The 21,789-nt window shown below is 33.3% G+C and overlaps 1 protein-coding gene and 1 non-coding gene across 3 annotated transcripts in view; one reads left to right on the forward strand and one right to left on the reverse strand.

Annotated features, from left to right (window-relative positions):
* Mgat4a (alpha-1,3-mannosyl-glycoprotein 4-beta-N-acetylglucosaminyltransferase a) overlaps positions 1-21,789 on the reverse strand; it is a 380,732-nt gene that overhangs the window by 127,862 nt on the left and 231,081 nt on the right. The window lies entirely within an intron of this gene.
* On the forward strand, positions 9,971-10,043 carry TRNAS-UGA (transfer RNA serine (anticodon UGA)). The gene has a single exon. It is a non-coding gene; the product is annotated as a tRNA-Ser (tRNA).

A 21,789-nucleotide genomic window follows, 5' to 3' on the forward strand; every position in this document is an offset into this window, starting at 1 on the left:
GGTCGATCGATAAAGTATTTATAGATAATATGACCGTTTCCTAGCACGACTGCAGATTGCTAACGCAGAAACAACAGGTCACGTCGAATAAATTAAAAATTTTTTTTTGTTCATCGTCGGAAATGATGACAAGTTACCGACATTATCGATAATACCTTTATCAATCGATTGTGCTAGATGTCCTGGTAGTCTAGGAAAGCTTTGTAGCACAAACGTCAAAAAATACGATTGGCTTTGTGCAAAGCATTCAGCACAACTCTGTGTAGATTACACTGTTTCAATGGCGTAGGCTGAAAGTCACTTAAAATAACGCATATCGCCAACTATTCCACTCTTCCAGAGTGCTTCTCCACCGTCGAACGGGAAGTTTATGGTGCAGACTGCTTCAATCAAAAACATAATCACTGCCATGGCTGCCCAAATGGAGTCCCCCTGGCCGTCACAAATTCATCATTTGAAAAAATCTTAATCAACAAATGTACCTGTTTATTTTGATGTTATTCACGATATATTTACATGAACATAAAACCGGTGTTTTGCCGGTAAATAATAAACTAATGATAAAATAATACATATAAAACGTTAAGGAAAAAAAAAATTTTGATAGAGGATCTGTATTTATGAATTTACGAGTATGCAAATTCGTAACTTTGGAGGCCCCAAAATATCCAAATAAGAAGAAAAAATATTTAACGGCCCACCCTAACGCACTAAGCCTTCCGTGTAACACACATGCATGTACAGGTAAACATAATAGTATCACTGCAGGATGCATACCTGGAAAATTTTATCGAACGAAAACCAATTACAGCCGTGAAAAGGATGTGAATGCGATGTAGGAGGACCTGATTACGTCGGAGGCTGCTGAGAGGAAGCCGATCGGAAATAACGTCTCGAGCAGCATCTACCAATACCTATACAGACCAGTAACACCATGCCACGTTTATAGGGAAAGCACTATGTGTGAAAGGTTCCATGACAAACAGAACAATGCAGAGAAGCGATAAAAAAGTCATCTAATCTCTAATTTTACCATTTTCCGTTTTGAATGAACAAGACCTTTTTTGATCAAATTAGATATACATTTCTGTAATTTTCAAACTGCAGGCGAGTTACGCATATTCATATGTAGCAACCCATACTACCTTTCGGTATTTTAACGATACATTTGAACTGTCCCTATAGGTCCCAATGAACAATGTGGGATATTATACTATGTGGTGACTTTGCATTAGAGCTGTTTACAATTGATAAATTAATATTATTTCCAACGAAATTAATAGAGGTTTATACGAAATATCAAATGACAGTCATTTGTATTGCTCTCAAAACAATAAGAAAGTAGACACGAAACCGTAAACACGTAGAAAAGTTACCTATCACACATCCGATATTGTTCTTGAGGATAGTTGATTTAAAAGTAATACTTCATCTTTATGTTATTCAGCTAGTCGTCGGAATAGGGAGTCACTTGGTTCCACATTCACACAATTCAGAACCGTCAAGGCCCCCTTTTATGCATCATACATTATAAGAACAATGGTAACTACCGGGAATATAAAAATAATAAATATGTATGTGTAATGCATTTTTCTTGAGTCTGTTTCTCATTGCTGAAGATCGTGACCCTGGTGGACAAGGTTCATCCAGTCCCCGCGATACTAAAGGATACCGAAGTACTGGACACCAGTGATACTTGGTCACTCCAGCGCATTGATGACCATCCTCTGCTCCTCCTACAAAACAGTTTGCTATTGACTATGAGTTTCTCCAAAGTCCTCAGTTTGACGAGCAAATAGACTAAAGTATCTTAAAATCGAAGGCAAAAGGTTGAAAGCCTATTGAGGATGCCAAGTTCTTTTAGAAAGGATAAAGTTGTGCGTCTGGCTGTCCGTGGAATCCTGAGCATAAATCTGAGATGCATAACTGCAGTTGGTACCTACCAACTGAAATTGCTGAAATTAATATTATCTGACCGTTAATATTATTAACAACCGATTAATATTATTAACAGACCCATCATTTTGGCCACCTTCGTTTCTAGAAACGCCAATTTCACTTGATCTACAAAGTATGTACCAACCATAAAACTAACACCTTAGCAGTAATAGAATGCAGCCTATGTATGAGCATGGCGTATGAACTTTAATTGGATTATGTTTCGAGGGTAGTGGCTTTGGAGTAGTTTGAAGCGGCTAGAGACGGAGCAACAAGCCTGCGGCGCATAAATTTATAAATACATCGACACGTGGATGAACGCGCCACTCCTCCTTTGGAAATGTCTATAGAAGCGTAGCATGAGCTGCGATAACACGCCGATTTTATTATGAATTACACGCTTGTGCAACTATGGCTTCAGAATCAAGGCCCGGAAGGTATTACACTCCGCCATAGTTACTCTTAAGCGGGTATCTCTGCTGCTAATGAATGGTAATTTGTAGATCAGTGATGGACGACCATTTAAACACATTTTTAAATATAATTAAATATTTAAATATAAAACATTGCTACATGTCGTATTATCATTTTGTAGTATAACTGTGTACTCATTTTGTAGTATAACTGTGTACTCTAAATAGTGATTGTGGGATCTTAACACCGATTGACGGTCTCCGTGGTCGAAGGATAAGGCTCTCGGCTAGCAATCAGAAGGTCGCGGGTTCAATTCCCGGCGTGCGCAAGTAAATTTTATTTGAATAATTTGTGTTATTTCACAATTTAAAAAAAATTATATATTATACTTGCGGCACGTTCCAGAGTGCAGAATCGAAACGTTGTTTGTAATGGCTCTAGCCGTGTTTCGTGACCTGATCTAAATAGTTAGGCACTCCCCCACTCTTTCCCATCTCCTTCTCTTTCACAACACTTTCAGCCTAACAACATACCCTAAAATAGTCATAGTCTCACTGGCTCCAGATGGTAGAGAGCAGTTGGGACTCTTGTGCGGTATTCACATAAAATATAATAAATTAGCGGTTTTGTAAAAAATTGGAACACAACAACGAAAATTGTAGATAATGCAGATTACATCTTTTAAAAAAAAATAAAATGGATCACAAAGTACAAAGTTTTTACTGAAATGAAAATCTTATCAGCTCCATAACAATAAAATATAAGAACAATGAACAAATTTTTTCACCGCATGGACAATGGAAACGTTCTTTATCGATTGAAAAAATTGTATAGCATTTAAATGGCAAGATTCATGCACTAGAAAGAAAGGTTTTAACGGAGCTCTCAGCGGCAGGAACATCGGAAGTTGGTATATTATAGTATATTTGCGGCACGTTCCAGAGTGGAAGATACTACCAGTATCGCCCTGGTGTAAGACCACCATTCAGAATTGAAACGTTGCTCCAAATGGCTTTAGCCGTGTTTAGTGACTAGATCTGAATAGTCAGGTACTTCCCCACCTTCCTCTTTCCCTTCCCCACTTACCTTCAGCCTCACAACATCCCCCAATTGGGGATGCCATAGTCTCACTGGCTCCAGACGGGAGCAGTTGGGACTCTTGTGAGGTATTCACTATAAAAAAAAAATAAAACATTTGTAATGATATAATTAAACATTCATTACCGCTTATAACAAGCGACCACTTTGAACAAAGGCGTATAAAATATTATGTGAAAATTTTCTCAGCTGGTTGTGCATCGCTGATGTACCTATACTAAAACTACAACACTTGAAATGCATTCAATTATTCATATGAAGCGCGCGAAAATTGTGTATGCTAGAGAGTGAAATATGCACACTAACCTAGCTCAATTATTGCAAAACTAGCTTGAGTAATGTTTCTCAATAAGGGCTGGACAATCATTGAAAGAAAGTCGTAATTTGTACATTTGTCAGCATAAGAATATCTTAAGAATTTAATTTTATTACTTACTAGCTGACATTTATCCGGCGTTGCTGAGGGTTATCCTTAGGACAGGGCTTCCCAAACTGTGAGTCGCGACGCCCCGGGGCGCCGCGGGATCATCCCAGGGGCGTCGTGAGGCAATCTTTATAGCGTCTTCCACACGCACACTTCGGAGCGACTCCCGCGCCACTTCAGGCCGACAGGCATCAACACTTTCGACAGCAGAAGAAGAACAGTTAATAGAATTGTCCTGTGACTCCAGCCTTAAGCTGCAATATAATAAGGATAAGCTACTTAAATTTTGGAGCTCAGTTTATCAAGAATATCGTTCCATCAGCACTGCAGCGTTAAGGTTTTATTACCGTTTGCGACATCATACTTGTGTGAGACAGGTTTCTCTGCAGTTGCAGAATTTAAGAATAATACAGATCAAAAATAAATTTTATAAGAGGCCGAGACGAGAATCGCGTCGCAAAAATATGGCATCTTCCCAAGGGCGTCACAGTTGATAAAAGTTTGGGAAGCCCTGCCTTAGGAGATATAATATACCACCGCGGACTTTTCTATACGCCTTTTAATATATACAATTTTGATGTATAGTTTTGGAGGAATCTCATAAGGTTTAGCCATCTCTAGCAATGTAAGCGCCCGAAAATATTTTCTTTGTACAACTTTTCTCTACTTTCTATAAATATTATTTTTTAATAATAAACTAATGTTTATAAGACAAGGTTTTATACATAGCACAAAGGATAACAAATTATTATAAGCAATATTTAGTCGCTTGAAATATCAATACGAATTGAAAATATCTCCGGGGTAAAAATAAATGTACCTTCTGATGTCCGGTTAGGTGCTCTGAACCACTGAGCTATGTGAGCTTATTTCCAAACCGCCGAATAATTCAATGTGTACCTTAATCAACAATTATTGCTTATTATATTTTTTTCACCTGTAAACAACCAACTTTATTTTTGTAGGAAAGGCTTTGTTAATGGTAAATTTCCCACTAAAAAAATGTATTTATTATATACATATATCTTCAATTTGTATTGATATTTCAAGCTACTAATTATTGCTTACAATTATTTCTATAAATATTTTATGAATGTATTTTGCATATAATTTCCAGAAGAAATTAATTACATGATAGTGAAACCCTATCAACTTCTGTTGCGTAGTTTAGAAGAACTAAGCGCACAAACATACGCAGATAGCGACTTTGTTTTATACTATTTAGAGATATTTTTGTTTTTAGAATAAAAACATAATATGTTTGGAGTAATTGGACAAATATTTTGCTGAAGGTTATCAGGGTTTTTTATTCCATGTGGTATACTGAACAGATAATCCCTAGTAGTGTGACTAAGATAATAATAATTATATTTGGATGATTTGTATAGCGATTTGTAAATCACCTCAATGGCGTTGTACAAATGAACAATATATTTCTAAAATGCTCTATCTTATTTTAAACCGTAGATTGATAGACGGTCAGTATCGGTTTGAAAAAAAAACGAATCTGGTTAATTTATATTAGATCTTTCGACTCCGAGGTTGAAAAGTCAATGAAATTGGATACCTATTCAAGAAGAATTCAGATAAGACAATATTTGGTAATTTTCACCAGAATTACGACAAAATTGGCCTTATTTCACACGCCTGACACGCCTACAACACACTTCTACGGGGTTTTCCCTTCAGTAGTTTGTATAATACCTGTTATTTTACAGTGCATCATTATAATAACTTAGGAAACTATAAAAGCGATTCACTTCAGCGCATAGTATAGGGTTTTCAAATAAGAAGCTGTCATTTTTTGACATTTGACAAGTAATTAATAAAAATGGAACGATAAACGCTTCAAAAACGCATTGAATTATTAAAATTCACTTGAGTGAATCGAAAGCAAATCATCTAGAGTGATGAGGCCCATTTTCACCTCGGCTCGGAAAATCCAAGAGTTATTGTTGAAAAGCCTCTCTATCCTCAACGTGTGACTGTTTGGTGCAGTTTATGGTCCGGCGGAGTCATTGGACCTTACTTTTTCGAAAATGAGGCTGGAGCAACAGTTACGGTGAATGGATTGCGCTATCGAGAAATGATTAATGATTTTTTATGGCCGGAATTGGATAGTATTGATCTGGACAACGTTTACTTTCAACAAGACGGCTCTACGTGCCACACAAGCAACGAAACCATTGATCTTTTACGATTGAATATCAAAATAACACCTCTTTTTTGAAAACCCTGTATATAATTATATGTTAGATTATTAAGGAACTCAACAATCACAGTAAGTAAAGAAGTAAATTAATTACTTGCTGTGCTGTTCCTCTCGACATTAACATCAAGGAGAAATACAGTAACAACTTTAATAAGAACCCGGAAACTGAACACAAGCGCGGTTTTTGCTCAATATACAGATAAAAACATGAATGTTTTCGATGATAAATTGGATTAATAGTAGCAATCAGCCTAATTATTGTAATATCAGTTATTTTGGACGGAAACGTTGAGTGGCTATGATTGATTGGCTTACATAAAGTATGAGTATCGGTTTGACATTTGACCTTTACAGGTTTATTGTGTTGTATTTTATTTGTTTCGATAATGATTCGTATTCCTAACGATTTGATTCATTTGATAAAAGCTGGACGATGCAGGAAGACGGATTTTTAATAACACTTTTTTTATAAACTATCATGTGCAGCATACTAGATTAAGGTTTCCCGACATTGTGTCCTAATTGTGCAAATCAAATTGTACAAAGAGGATTCGCTAAGACAATATTCGTTAAAACAGGAACAAGCAAAACTAGCCATATTAATAAACGTGATGAATATTTAATACAATTGATAAACAACCGTGTATGTACAATCCTTACTAATATAAAATAATATCTAACGGCCATAAAATAGTTCATGGATATAAACAATACATTGCCAAATAAGGTTGTTTATCTGTTGCATTACTTTCTCATCGAATTTCGGAATATATCCATGGTATTTTAAATGGGCTGTATATTTCTTCATTTTGAAGATGATCAAGTCAAAGATGTTTAGAAAAAGGTATAATTACCTATTAGATTTTGGATTTTAAATAATATACCATAATATCTAAAAATTGACTTATTTAAATGACAAACATGAAGAAAGAAAAAAAACATATACATATTTTTACTTTAACGTCAAAAATTGTAGAAAACACGAAATTTGGAAAAAAAATTCTTTTATTTAGGCAATCTTTAAGAAAATTGTCACTTCACTTTTTAACGCTTTTAGACAATATAAAATTTTAATAATAATTCCCAGAGAATAAACAAAAACATGAAATTTAGGATTCATTGTTAGCGCAATTCGATGTTGCCACTATTTTTGGAGAAGAGTTAAAGACATTTATTTTATTAGAACTAAATCGATCTAAGCTTGTACAGTCTTTATTCAATTTGTAAGAATAACTGAAACACTGTTTAACGGTTGGGATTTAAAAAAAATATATTTTGTAAGGCTGTGTAACGCAAAACCCGACTTTTCTCCTCTTTATCCGAAGTGGTTACCAGCTCGGCAATGCAAAAAGTGCAATAGATAAGTCACTTACGACAAACGGAAGAATTGGAGCGGCAATTTACGCGCTGCGGTAGACCCACCCCGGGATATCTCTACTTCAATTTTATTTTATATAGATATACACCATCCTTTTATACTATTATTAGGAACTGTAATCTCTGCTTTGCATACCAACGATCTTTGAACAAATATGATTTAATTTTTAAAAAATATTATAACTTCCTATCACGTCGCTTCCCTGAAGTTTTATAATGTTTAACAAGGGACAACGCTCGCGGTATTACTGAACTAGGTTCAGTGCACATGCTTTAGGGGCTCGTTCATATACATCTTATTTGAATGGCTATCTTTTTCACAAGCGGTGCTACATTTTTTTTTATCAAATTAGCAAGAGTACAACGTTTTTTGTATTTTTATAATGAATCATTGGGTAAATCAAGGGTAAATTTTTTCTTTTGAAAGGAAATCATGAGGCAAAGTTTTTAATACTTTCAGTTTCACAAATCCTACAATGAGAATATCACGTGATTTTTCACGGATCTGCGCTAGTTTTTCACTAAAAGCCGTCGAACAAATTCAGGTCATAATTTTTTTACTAAACTTAAAAACGTAAACTAGACTAATTACGTGGAAAATATCATATTTCGGTTACATTTGAATATAGAAAAAATATGTGAAACATTTTCATTTAAAATGCTGTGGATTTTCCCTGAATTCCTCCAAATGAATTCAGATTGAAAAATAGCAAACGAGCTTCAGAAAAACATAATATGTCAATGTAAAACATTAATTTGTAATGTGAGTGTATTTTTATCAAACACGTGTTGGACATAGAAAAGAAATTTATAAAAAAATACGTAACGAAAGAGACTATACATATATCACACAGCGGCAATCAGGTACCTATATATAAAGATATCATACCTATATATAAATACATTTTGTAATGTACTGGATATTTTTAGAAAAAACTATTGCCTACAGCCTACGTTATGGTTTGAAGAGCAAAATATTCTCTTCCTTTGGTCACTAAACGTGAAAGTATTAAATGATTTTCCACTCGACTATTCAAGAACAGCCCAAGAACAATTTTACACGCGCTCCGTAAAGTAAAATAGATTTTTCAGCACAATTTATAGATTGAAAATGCCCCTTGCGCCGTGGAATACGAAAGTGCTTACGGAAATCATTATTTACCGTAAACTCTCTTGTGGGAACCATCTGTAAAATTTTATTTAAAATATAACAAAAAATTTCAAATTAATAATCACAAAAATTCAATGTATAATTATATCAATATATGTTCTGAAACAGCGTTTGATAAAAAAACTTGCTACAGAGAACACACCTCTATGAATATCGTACTCAATTTATGGAGCAACGGTAAACTTTGTGGATAAAATCTGAATCTGCCTTGCCATCAAATATCAAAAACAGATTTTTGATCATTATAACTTCATTTTCTGTGTAAATTCGATTATTTCTGTGAAGTATTTTTGGTTTACGTGCAGGGTAGGGTTACCCACGTGATGCATTTTTCGTGTGAACGCGTTTTGCGAGGTGTACTGAAATTGAAACGAGAAATTCATAAAAAAACGCGGGTTGCTCCGCCACTTATTTTTTAATTCAAAATTTTATATTTTTTCTCTTCGCATTTGATAAGAATTTGTAGTAACATTAAGATGCAATGCTTCCAAAGATGCACTGAATATTCACTGGCTTTGATTAAAAGCAGGCAAGTAAACTCAAAGCATAAAACATTATTAAAAATGACAATGTGGAGGATTTGTACAGATTTTAAATGTTATAAAACCTAAACTTTCCTTAATAATTAATTATTATTCGCATGAAATATCCATACAAATTGAAAATATCTCCCGAGTAAAAATAAATGCCCACCAAATATTGAATTATTTGGCGGGTTGGGAATAAGCCAGTGGTCCAAAGCACCTGCCTGGACATCAGATGGTGCGGGTTACAAAATACTAAACTTTCCTGTTTTTCAGTTGATATTTATACTATTTTTTTGTTTGTTTTTCTTATTTTCTAGCCACAAAACTGGCCCACTGCAGCTGAGTACAACCATTTACTTTACATTAAATTTAGGTTATCAGTTGTTAAGGGTTTAAAACACGTTTATTAGTAAGGCCCAAAACCATTAATTATATTAATTATTATTTTTTTTGGTAAACTAATGTTTAAGACAAGATTTTTTATGCATAGCACATATGGTAACAATTATTTTTATAAGCTATAATTATTAGCCTGAAACACTCATCCACATTGAAAAATCTCCTGATAAAAGATACATGACGACAACGGGACTTGAACCCGTGTTCTTTCGATTTCCGATCGACAACTCTGACCACAAAAAAATGTAGACAATTTGTCTCGACGCCATCTAGTGAGAGAGTTAGCACTTACAATGCCTTTCTCATATAAAATGAAGTTGGTTGTTTCAGGTGGAAAAATGTAACAAGCAGTAATTGTTGAATGAAACACTAGTAGGTATATATTGAATTATTTCGCGGATAAGAGATAAGTCGCCATAGCTCAGTGGTCAGAGCTGTCGACTTGAAATCGAAAGGACACGGGTTCAAGTCCCGTTGGCGTCATGTATCTTTTATCAGGAGATTTTTCAATGTGGATGAGTGTTTCAGGCTAATAATTATTGCTTTTAAAAATAATTTAATTATATTGTTTTCTCTTTATTCAAAATTACTATAATGTATTGGTTCCGTGAAACAGCCAATTGTCTATTTTGGTGATTCAATGTATCAAAGCCGTAAAAAGGCAAATTATTAACAATGTATTTTATAAATAAATAAACTGTTTGTATATTACTTATCTTCTTATTATTTTATGAATACTATTTCGTTTATCTATTAACCTATATCCTTGTAGTTTTATTAACTTTATTATTTCGATATGACATGAACATTCGTAATTGGATTATAACCTAATTACTAAAAATACCGTTAACTATTTTTACTCATGATAAAGAACGGGCTTTATAATAAAGATCTGATTGTTGATTCATATTAGTTCAATTCGTGGCATTCATTAATTTCATCGCTTAATTGAAATCAACTCTAAATCAAAAGTTTAGTGTAAGTACTAACTAGAGTATTTTGATCATGATATTATTATAATTCTGTGTGGAGAACCATTCTACAATACCGCGAAAGTTATAATAATACGTAACTGCGGTCAAAAAAACATTCAAAACGCTTGGCAAAGATAAATTACAGGGATGGGATGGTGTCATGCGGCTGAAACGTGTTGAAGCTTTATTTCTTGGTGGAATTTTAACAGAAGGAATAAATCATATTGAAGTAACTAAATTACAGCCTCTATTCAAAATCAGTTGAAGGCCATGCCAATTTTGTTCTAATATTTTATTATAATTTTGTAATAATAGCATGGTAAAACACAAAAAATATTGTTTTAAAAATTTTTATTAATTTAAAATTCTTGAAATAATTTTTCCACTAGTTATTAGGTGAATCCATGTAAATACATTTATAAGAAATTGCTAACGGGTTTCGACACAACTTACACATCGTCAAGGCAAATTAATCATTACTATCAGCCTAACTTTTGGAATGTGAATTCATACACGGTCACTTTTTCCTCATCGCCCAGAATACTACCATAGGGAAATAATTATGCAGAGTCAGTTATAAAAGGAGAACAAACAGTACAATTTTTTTTTATTCCTAAGTAAAAGCCCCTAAAATGGGCGTTAAAAATTAAACAAGTATAATTATACAATTATAATCATTTCAAATAACTTGTGGGTTCTATGTTATTGCGTAAAACGCGACCTCTGTTTCAAGAGACGAGGATCTTTATGAAATAATTGATGAAAAATCGGTTAACACGAAATAATATTCCGTTCCTGACGAAATGCCATATTATTTCATAAATTTGTTTTCTTATAACAAATTTAAGAATTTACATCAAAGATTTAGATTTAGTTAACATGAGTTCTATTCGTCAGAGTAAAATGGACAAGTCTTTTGTACAACCTGTGTAACAACTATACCAAGAACTCAATTGATAAATAGTGGGCACCTAACCTACCAAGAAGGGAATTACTGAAAAACAGCCCAAGCGAAAACACCTTCCCGATACCGCCTTTCCTCGAAAACCTTATTTTATGAATATTACATTTTCAAATTTTCGCCTTTTATACGTAATATTCCAACAACGCGAGTATTATTTATGCCTACGATATTAAATAACCGCGCGCTTACAAAATATTATCTCTATTTTTTAATGGTAATAGGTGGGCAAAACAGAAAAAGGTCGGCCTTTTGTAAATTCATACAAATATATACACATTGTCTTATCTAATGGATTTTTTTTGGTAAAAACCACATTTTTGGGTGGTAAATAATCTAGAAAATGTATAAATCAGAAATCTGTTTGTTTATCTGAAACAGAACGGTGAGATCCGGAGTGATGAATTGTTTACAGACTTTTCTTATAGGAATTTCAAGGTCAACGCAACTATTAAAAATAACTACAACCTTTTTTATTTATTTATTAGGTTGATTATTTATACACGCTTACGGGAGGGTAGAAACATGTATACGTATATATATATATACTCTACATATAACATGATACATATTTATAAATATTTATATTTCATGTTATCTGTGAGCTCTGGCATCTGTAAGCATTTTCTGTCAAGGGTTTTTTCATTTTTTTTTTAAAAGACAATATTATAATGTTCAATATGAAACACGTTGAAATACAGACGAAGCGTGATAGTACTAGCACTGACGAACAAATTCTGAGATTTTTCCTAAGCCTGGTAAGGTAAATGTATTCTGGAAACAGTATCTATTTACCGCGGAGGACTTGAAAGGATCTGCCTTCATAAACGAAGTCCTTGTTCCCCGTTCGGGAGACGACTTTCTAATCCTAGACAGAGGTAACTGCCAACAAGGTACAAGAAACACTGAACAGAAGCAGGTACACACTATTCAGTTAGTAGGGTGGGTTCATCGATGTAAATGTGTGATGGATTTTTCGCTGCTGTGTTGGTAAGACATGTTTACATTACAACATAATATAATTTATTTTATACTCAAAATTAATATTTAGTCCTTAAACCGAGGTTTCTACATACTCTAATAGAGTGGTCCTCAGTAAATTTAATTGAATATTATAGTTCGTATTTTAATAATAATATTCTCGTTTCAGCAATTTGAAAACTGATAAGCAACGGGTTTTCCATGGGTTCTGTTAAAAATCTTGAATTATTGAAGGTATGCCATGAATATCAGAGCTATGTTGAATAGTCCGGACGGTTCCAGAAGCTGTGGATAGATCAAAACAATTGCCGGCTGCTACAGAAAGACACATTTAAAAATGCATTGAAATTTTCACAAAAAATACAAAGATCTAAAATATTTTAGTTAATTTATGGTGGTGGAGGATGTATGTTTTCATCTTTTTTTAAAGTAAAACCAACATGCCCGGGTTGACCTGATAATATTGAAAAAGTTTCTAAATGCTGAAGGACTTCGTTAGCAGGGAGATTAAACCCACGGCGTCATTGTGGGAACCAGACTTACTTTTTCACTCAGCCACTAACAGGTCGAAGGTTACCCACATAATATGATTTTTAATTATTTTTTAATATATACGGCATAACGTTGACACCAACAAAAGTAAGAATAGTGAAAGAACAAATACTCAAACAAAAGTATTAAGGCGATGCACTACGTCGTGTAATATTTTAAATTAAGCTGCTATCAATAACAACCCTTACGTAGATGGCGATAAGGTTTAAATTCCCGCTTAACACCATCCGCCTGTTTTGATTTATCAAAGAAAAAAACATGGCTAAAAAGTGCCTTTTATTTTGTGTATGTTCAGGCATAAATATTTATTATTTTTTCTATCATTTTATAAATAACTTAATTTGCCACATTATACAATAAAATCATAACCGAAAATGGGTTCGTAAGTAGGAAATTTTGAACTCTAAACCAGTTTTTATAGGCATTATACATTATTTTTTTCTGGGCTTATAAAAATACATCTTAAAAATACTAGATTATTTCAAAGGCATGTATTCTACTCGCAGTATTTAATAAAAGCATCTGAAACAAAGACAAAACAAACAAAACAAAAACAATAACACTTAACATATCAAAGCCAAAATTCACAACATACAGTATAAATAGCACGGGACAGCCAAAAAACAACACAAACACCATAAAAATACAAGAATTTTTAAACACCAACATCTGCGATTGCCCTTCTCTAGAAAAAACAGAACAAATAAAGTATCTAGGAATCGCAATTGACCATAACCTCAGATGGATACCTCACATCAAACAAATCAAAAATAAACTTCTCAAAACAATACACACTTTCTTAAACATAAGAAACATATACAAAATAAAACAATTGAAAACAATATATTTTGCACTTTGCCAATCAATAATATAATATGGAATTATTGCTTGGGGAGGAGCAACAAACTCGGCTATCAATTACATAGAAACCGCACAGAAAACGATCTTAAAGGTAATACTAAAAAACATAGACTGACTGATACAGACCAAATATTCAACAGCTGTGACGTACTAGATATACGCCAATTATACATTAAAACACTACTAAACTTCATTTTTGACAAAAAAAATTTAAACATACACAAAATAACACTAAAAGACCAGTTAGACAAGCGTACAAAGAAAACATAAAAACTCCGACAGTAAATTCAAGCTTTGGACAAAGACACTACCAATACCATGCAATAAAAGCTTTCAACAGTTTAAAACTTTAAATTAAAATAGAGGAAAATAAAAATAAATTCACACACAAAATTACAAAATGGATTAAAGAACAAAAAAGACAATATTACCAAAATTTCATAGCATAAAATAAAAATAAAACCTACACGTAACACACAAAACCAATATAAACACACATCAATCACAAACACACAAGATTATTTTCAATGTAGGTACTTACTATTTTTTTTTAATTTTAAATATATTATTATGTATTTTTAATTTTAAATGTATAATTTTTCTCATAAAATGTATTATGTAGTTTATATTTCATATTATAAAATGAAGGCCTCAGCACGGGCAAGCCACCCAGTGAGGCCTACATTACTGGAAAACTTAAATTGTAAAAAATATTGTACCTAATAAAAAATAAAAATAAAAAAAACATTTCTAGGCGACCAAATTTTCAAACCAAAAACATGATTTTGCATTACTACGTATGGCATCGCCTTAAGTATATAGCATAAAATGTAAAAGTTCAACAACTCACAGAAAGGTATAAAATGGAAAAGTACAACAACTCAAATAAAAGTAAAAGTACAACAACTCAAAGAAAAGTATAAAGTAATAAGTATAAAATGTAAAAGTACAACTGAAAGAAAAGTATCAAATATAATAGTGCAACAACTAGAAGAAAAGGATGAAGTAACAAGTATAAAATTTAAAGTACAATTGAAAGAAAAGTATCAAATATAATAGTGCAACAACTAGAAGAAAAGTATAAAATTTAAAAGTACCACAACTCAATGAAAAGTATAAAGTAACATGTATAAAATGTAAAAGTACAACAACTGAAAGAAAAGTATAAAATGTAATAGTACAACAACTAGAAGAAAAGTATAAAATGTAAATGTTCAACAAATCAAAGAAAAGAATAAAATGTAAAAGTACAACAACTCAAAGAAAAGTATAAAGTAACAAGTATAAAATAATAAAATGTAAATTTAGTCTAGTTCGTAAATAATTATTGAACCGTATTCAGAGGGAATATCTGTAACAGCTGTGCCTCGGGTACAGGGAATATGCCACCTATGAAATCCGTTACATATTCAAAAGCTATTGACGACCCACCCTACTTTACACATGGGTATCTAGTATCACGTATCTAGAAGTCACGGATCGTTCAGAGCGTCAAATCTCCCGCACGAAAGTTACATCACGTTTTCTATCAACATCTTCCGAGAATGATTTTCGTATTTTTGGCTTTTAAAGGGCAAGGAAAAAAACACGCATTGATATAATTGTGAGATTTGTCAAGCTGAAAGTATTTACATAATAAACAAATAAATGACTTATAATCATTGCTTATCAAAACAAATATTATCAATTGTCTGTATAGTATAACTTTTTTGACAAATTATTAGAGAAATGCATTGATGTATTATACAAGATTAGCCCTGTCTAATTAAATTCATTTTAAAAATAACGCCACGTAGCGTACGTCACAAATATGGAGATGAACTTAACAACCCAACTCTGTTTAAACTCCTTGTACAAGCGTTCAAACTCGTAAGCGAAACCACGGAGAATTTGTTGTCAGAGGTGTCGTAATATGGACATAATTCAAATTTAAATATTTGGAACTCGGTAATTTTTGTGATTGAAAAAATGAACTTGCCCAGCATATCTGAGAAGCAAAATAGACCAACAAAAGGTAAAACGCAATGCACAGTGCCCATTTCGCATTGCGTCATAATGCGTGGGCCTTTTCATAAATGTGCATGTGAACCAAACCAAAATTGTGTTGGGGTTATTTTTAAATGAATATACCGTGTCTAGTCTAATTTAGTCTATGGAGAAATGACCTGAATTATTCAAATAATGATTCATTAATTGATAAAATAATTTTGGTACCTACTTTAACGCTTGGCTGATACGATCTATCAGTACCGATTTTGAAAAATGAAAGTTCATTGAACTTGAATAATTTTAACCACTACGCAGGAATACAATACATCTCAATTCACAAACTCATGCACCAACAACCGAAATAAGCATGTTTAGTAAATTATTTTGAACATGACAATATTTGAATACCAAAATACTAAGCGGAAAATTTTGCTTACGTGTTAATGGAGGACTTAGCTAGTAGCTAAATGAACCCACGATGCCTGGGTGGGAACCAAATGAGATACGGAGTCGAATTAAGGTCTACATATGTAATATCGCTTTTAAACTGGGTATTTTTCAGTCGGGGACGCCCGAGGAAGATCAGAATCAAATAATTATTTGTTGTAAAATGAGGCGTACACGATGACCGAAAAAAAGAGTGTAAGTAGAATGTATGACGTGAAAGCGTGTATAGAGAATATATGACGTGGAAGTAAATAGTTGAATGTCGAGGGCGACATGACAAGATCTAGTAAAACAACCTTAAAACTTTACTACAACCCAATCATAACCCTGAGCAATCCCGGGTACTATTTTGAAACAGACATGAAGAGGCACTTTATGGAATAAAAGTCTGTTTTGTTGGAACCACTCAGTCTTTAACTACCCGATAGCGCGTAGATATTCTCATTTCTCAGTTCATTTGATGTGCGTTTTCGGATCTCCTCATAATGAGGCCATGCATGGTTTTAACGCACGTACCCTTCAGGGATTTCATTAAACTATAATAATATAGCTGCTGTGGGAATGGAAGCTAATGCCAAAGCGTGAAAATTACGCAACGGAGGCTTTCTGAGAATGTAGAGGGTAGGTACTAACACATTAGAATCCTACTTAGATTATTATTATTATTATCATTTCTCGTCTTACCATATTTTAGTATAGTCTCTGCTCTTGGGAATTTATGTTAAATTTTACCTGTAACAAAGAGAAAGAGAAAATGATTACTGAGGTTAACCGACAAGCATTTTTTTATCAGGCCAGTATTTTATTAATCAAAGCAAATAAGGCAATCAATAATAATATGGTATGTACCTTCATTTTAGGAGAGTGAGTAACTTTCTTACATTTCCAACAATATCATACATAAAAAAAGTTATTTTATTTATTAATTAATTGACACCTTGATGGTTTTTATATGAAACATATTTTACTGCATAATACAGAGCCTACAGAATAAATAAACAAAATCATAAAAAATAACATAATACCATGGTACATATAATTATCCATTTAGATGTACATAATATAAGAAAAGGGAAAAAATAAATAAACCAGTTTTAAAAGTGCATTTTTTTATATAATTTATCGAAATTTTACTGACAATTTTTAACTTTGAAAATATTTAAAGGTGACCGGATAAATCATCACAATGATAATTCATCACATCTTTAAAAAGTTATATAAAGTCATGGAAAGTGATGAAACAAAATCTTTATTAACTGGGTTAAGTAGGTTAGGTTAGGTTTGGTTAGGTAAAAATATTTTTTTTATTTCATCGTTTCTAATGACTTTATATCATTTTTTAAAAGTGTGCTGAATTGTCACCGTGTTGAGTTATCATGGAACCATATTCCACATGGCAGAACGGACGTTTTGGCCCAGCAAATATCTAGGTCTCTTGATATTTTCAACAATGGCCTCGAAGGTTTCAAGCGTCATTTTAGGCAAGGACTCTAAAATATATTATTTCAAACATATAAAGTTTTGTAAATAATGTCATGTGTATTGTATTAGTAGCATTAATAAATCTGAAACACGCATTTAAAAAAAATATATGTATATTATTATTGTCGAAAAGAATAACTCAATTATTCTAATCACTTCTCAAAACCTTCAAAAGTTATCCGTTTCCATCCCTAAAGACTGAAATAATTTCCGCCAAGCGAATACGAATAATATTCAAATAATTTCAAAAGAATAAATTAATTAAACTTTCATTGGAAGAAATCACTTTGTGGAAAGATATGATTTTGATTTGAATAAAAATACTTTGTATTAAATCATTTATTTATTATAGACATGCCAATTGACTTGCCAACATTAAATCTGGGTATCATTTCGACGAGCTGTGACCATATTTTTGGTAAAAGGGGGTTTTGACTAAACAATGACACTTTGAGCGCACATTGAAATAACCAGACCATGAGTAGAAAAGTAAAGTATCATTAAGTAAGACAAAAGTATCAGCGCTGTCCATGTTTGTCCTACGAATCGCCTGGCGTAGCGATGCTAAAATTGTGTGAGGTGGGTAAACTATAACACATTTTAGTATGTAACTAAATAGTGTAACGATTGGGGATATGTAGTGTAAGATGTCTAAATCAGCCAGCATTTCGTGGACCGAATGGTGATATTACAATTAGAGTTGCCCGTATATTATCATTAATTCATCTAATTCATTTAATTAATAACAATTCACCGAAAATGGGACGGTGTTCCCTTTTCGCTGATTGGCTCTTCAATTTCTCATAAATTTGAATGTATATGGTATTTATACAACTTTGAGTTAAGTTCAGGCTAAACCGAAACCGATTGGTCTATATATCCAATAAAGTGTTGTATAAGCGAAGTATTTTAATTCAAATCAGAAAAAATTAAATTTAAAAAGTTTATGGTTTCTGAATCCATTGAAGGAAATTCGCTAAGAATTATTGCAAAAGTTTGTCAAAGAAAGATTTACTGGAAGAATCAACGTTTATTTTCTAATTATATTTTAAGCAAAAACAACAAGAACGAACGGATAAGGAAGAATTTTCATAACTTGTACTAAAGAATGGGGAGAATTTATTATTTGCAAAGAAAACAAATATAAATGACTTTTCAAATTAGGTAGTTTATATTACTTTGCTTTGTGTGAGAAGTAGGTAGGCAACTATCTCGAATGCTACTGCTGGAATAAAATATATTTAAACTAATTAACTAACTACCTTTCGCCGTTTCCCCGAAGAGGTAGGCACTGTAGGCAGAGAGGACGGACCGCCAAACAACTCGGTTCAGCACACACTCCTTGCCAATTTCACATACATACATCGTCTCATACTGACTCTTGACATGGCCCGACTAAAGTATCTGATTCAATTGATCTGACTTCCTAGAGCGTCCCCGGCTTCTTCTACCATTCATAAATTCTCTTTACACTCCTTTATTGTAAAAATAATAAGCTTTTTTTCTTGTTACATACTAATTTTCCTGGATTAATGATTCTTCGAGTAAGTACTTATTGTTAAAAATACTGCCGTGTATTTTGGACCTTTTTTTCTTTTCTAATGATTACAGTGTTTGGATTTTTAACTACGATTTTTACATGAATACAATATAAGATATATTTTTTTAAATAACTCATCAAACTTAATGGTGTCTAAGATTAAAACTAACGCGAGTGAATTGACCCGAAAATCACAAAGAAAAACACGCCGAAAGGGGTAGATAATAATTGAGTTATTTCGCACAAAGCGCGAATGGGTCTTATTTCGAGCGTGTTCATAAAAAATAGCATATCACCCCCGCCCTACACCCCTTTCCTCCCAACAAACCCGAGGATAGGTAACCGACGTAGAATTTTCAATGGGCGCATGTGCGGTGAGACGAAGAAGGCGAATTTAGAAATTCACCCCGCGTCAGATCTTGCGGGGCCGGTCCACTCACTTTAAATAGCTCCACGCGTGATAAAAAGGAATGTCTTATTACAACATCAATAAAGTGGCTGAAACTTCTAACAAAACCTTTTCTGCATCAGCCACTTGAATATCGAATCGGCTTATATTTTCGCCCTATTGATAAAAAAACTAACCCGTGTAGAAAGACAACATCGTGATTGCGTGACGTTTTTTCGCAAGAGCCTAACCAATGGAGTATTTCTAAGGCTGTGTGAGGAAGGATGCAACGGGTAGAGACATGTGATGAATGGAAAAATACAACCTTCGTCACACTGGATAAATGATGGGAGGACCCGCGAACTGACTACCGGAAAGTAAACACGCACTTTAAAACCCCGATAGGACGTTTTTCTCCCGATTTTTATTTAGCTACAACACTTATTATACAATACATATACGGGCTGTTTTCAAAGATGGTTCCCCCATTTCGTCACATCATGTGTTAAAAATATCAGTGGTTTCACACATTCTAGTCGATCAGATAATAATGTAGAAACGATTCCGTGGGGAAGCGCTCGAGACTTGAGGAAAACGACAAAAAGCTCGTAAAAACTATATCCAATTTTCTCTCATGTCACATAATACACATTATGTATTATCGTGTTCGAGTGTATGTATATCATTCTACTACGTTTTTCAGAGTTTCATATTTCATTTCCCTTACAAATTTTCGAAATTTTAATCTTGTATCTTTCTCGCAGAGTACGTAGATATTTAAACTACTTTGTTCTCAAATTACAACCACACCTTGCCTACGAAGAAAATAAAACAGCACATACTTAATTCCTGACTACTCCAGTATCTTTTTTACGTAAACTGCACTAAATAGTCCATAGATAACTAGGTAAGCAAATTCTCTCTTAAATAATAAAATTACTATAATTTATTTTGAAATATGAGTTCGACAAACATGAAGTTTAATAACTAGGTACCATTGCTCAAGCGGTTAAGACGCTGTCCCGGTAAGACAACAGATCCTGGGTTCGATTCGTAGTTGTGACCGTTATCTCTTTATTTTTTGTGCCGGCAGGTTCTGACAGCACTTAAACGGTTACCTCCGCGTGCTTTAACATTTTTATCATTTTTAGAATGCGTAAAATTTTAGGCCAAGTTGCGCTGCATATACTCGCACACGTGTTACTTTTTTGCTTTGTTTACACACCGACCAGCGTGGGATCGATCTTAATGCAAATCGACAAAAAAAAACTAGATACGTATGACGTCACGCGTACCGCGTCAGATTTTGATCGTTTCAGCGGGCTTTGAAAAATGCAAACAATTTTAACAACGAAACCGAAATATAAAAAGAATTTATGTTAGAAGGTTAAAATTCTTAATATATATGTTTTTAATTGGCTGGAATTCATTTTTGAACATCACTTTCATAGCAACTTATTATATTTTCATAAGATCGTTTTTATTCTTTCTTATTCTACCTCCTTTTCATCAGCCTTGGAAAATATATCTCAGATGTAATATTTCCAATTCTTGGAGGTTCGTACACAACTGAAGTGGGCAGATCTCTCTCATTCGCCCCCATCTCTTGTTACCAGCTAAAAGTATATCAGTGAAGGGTAGATACCCAAATAAGTTGATTCCTAAATAAACCGAGTGCTATTGGAGAAATCAAATAATCTGCCTCTAGTTGGTATTCTCAGGAATGAATCGAATGGATAGGCAGGTACAACAAACATTCAATTACTAAGTATAAACATTACGGATATGTAGTTACTAGTTGCGAGCTGAGATGTGAGAGGGAGATCAAACTAAAACATGGGCTTTTATACAACTATAATAAATCAGTCTAGTTCTACACTGACGGAGTAAAGCATCTGACTTTATTGTCCCTCAAATATATCTAAAAAGACGCCATACTCTCTACGCCGTATTCTTTAAAATTAGGTAGCCTTCGAAGATTCCAAGGCCAGAGAAACATTCCTCATCTCCAAAGAGCAGAATTTTGAAAGAATGAAAGGGATTGGGTTCAAAGA

Source organism: Hesperophylax consimilis, chromosome 23, assembly GCF_061612785.1.
Source record: "Hesperophylax consimilis isolate HC1 chromosome 23, BYU_Hcon_1.0, whole genome shotgun sequence".
In the NCBI taxonomy this organism is placed as follows: Eukaryota; Metazoa; Arthropoda; class Insecta; order Trichoptera; family Limnephilidae; genus Hesperophylax; species Hesperophylax consimilis.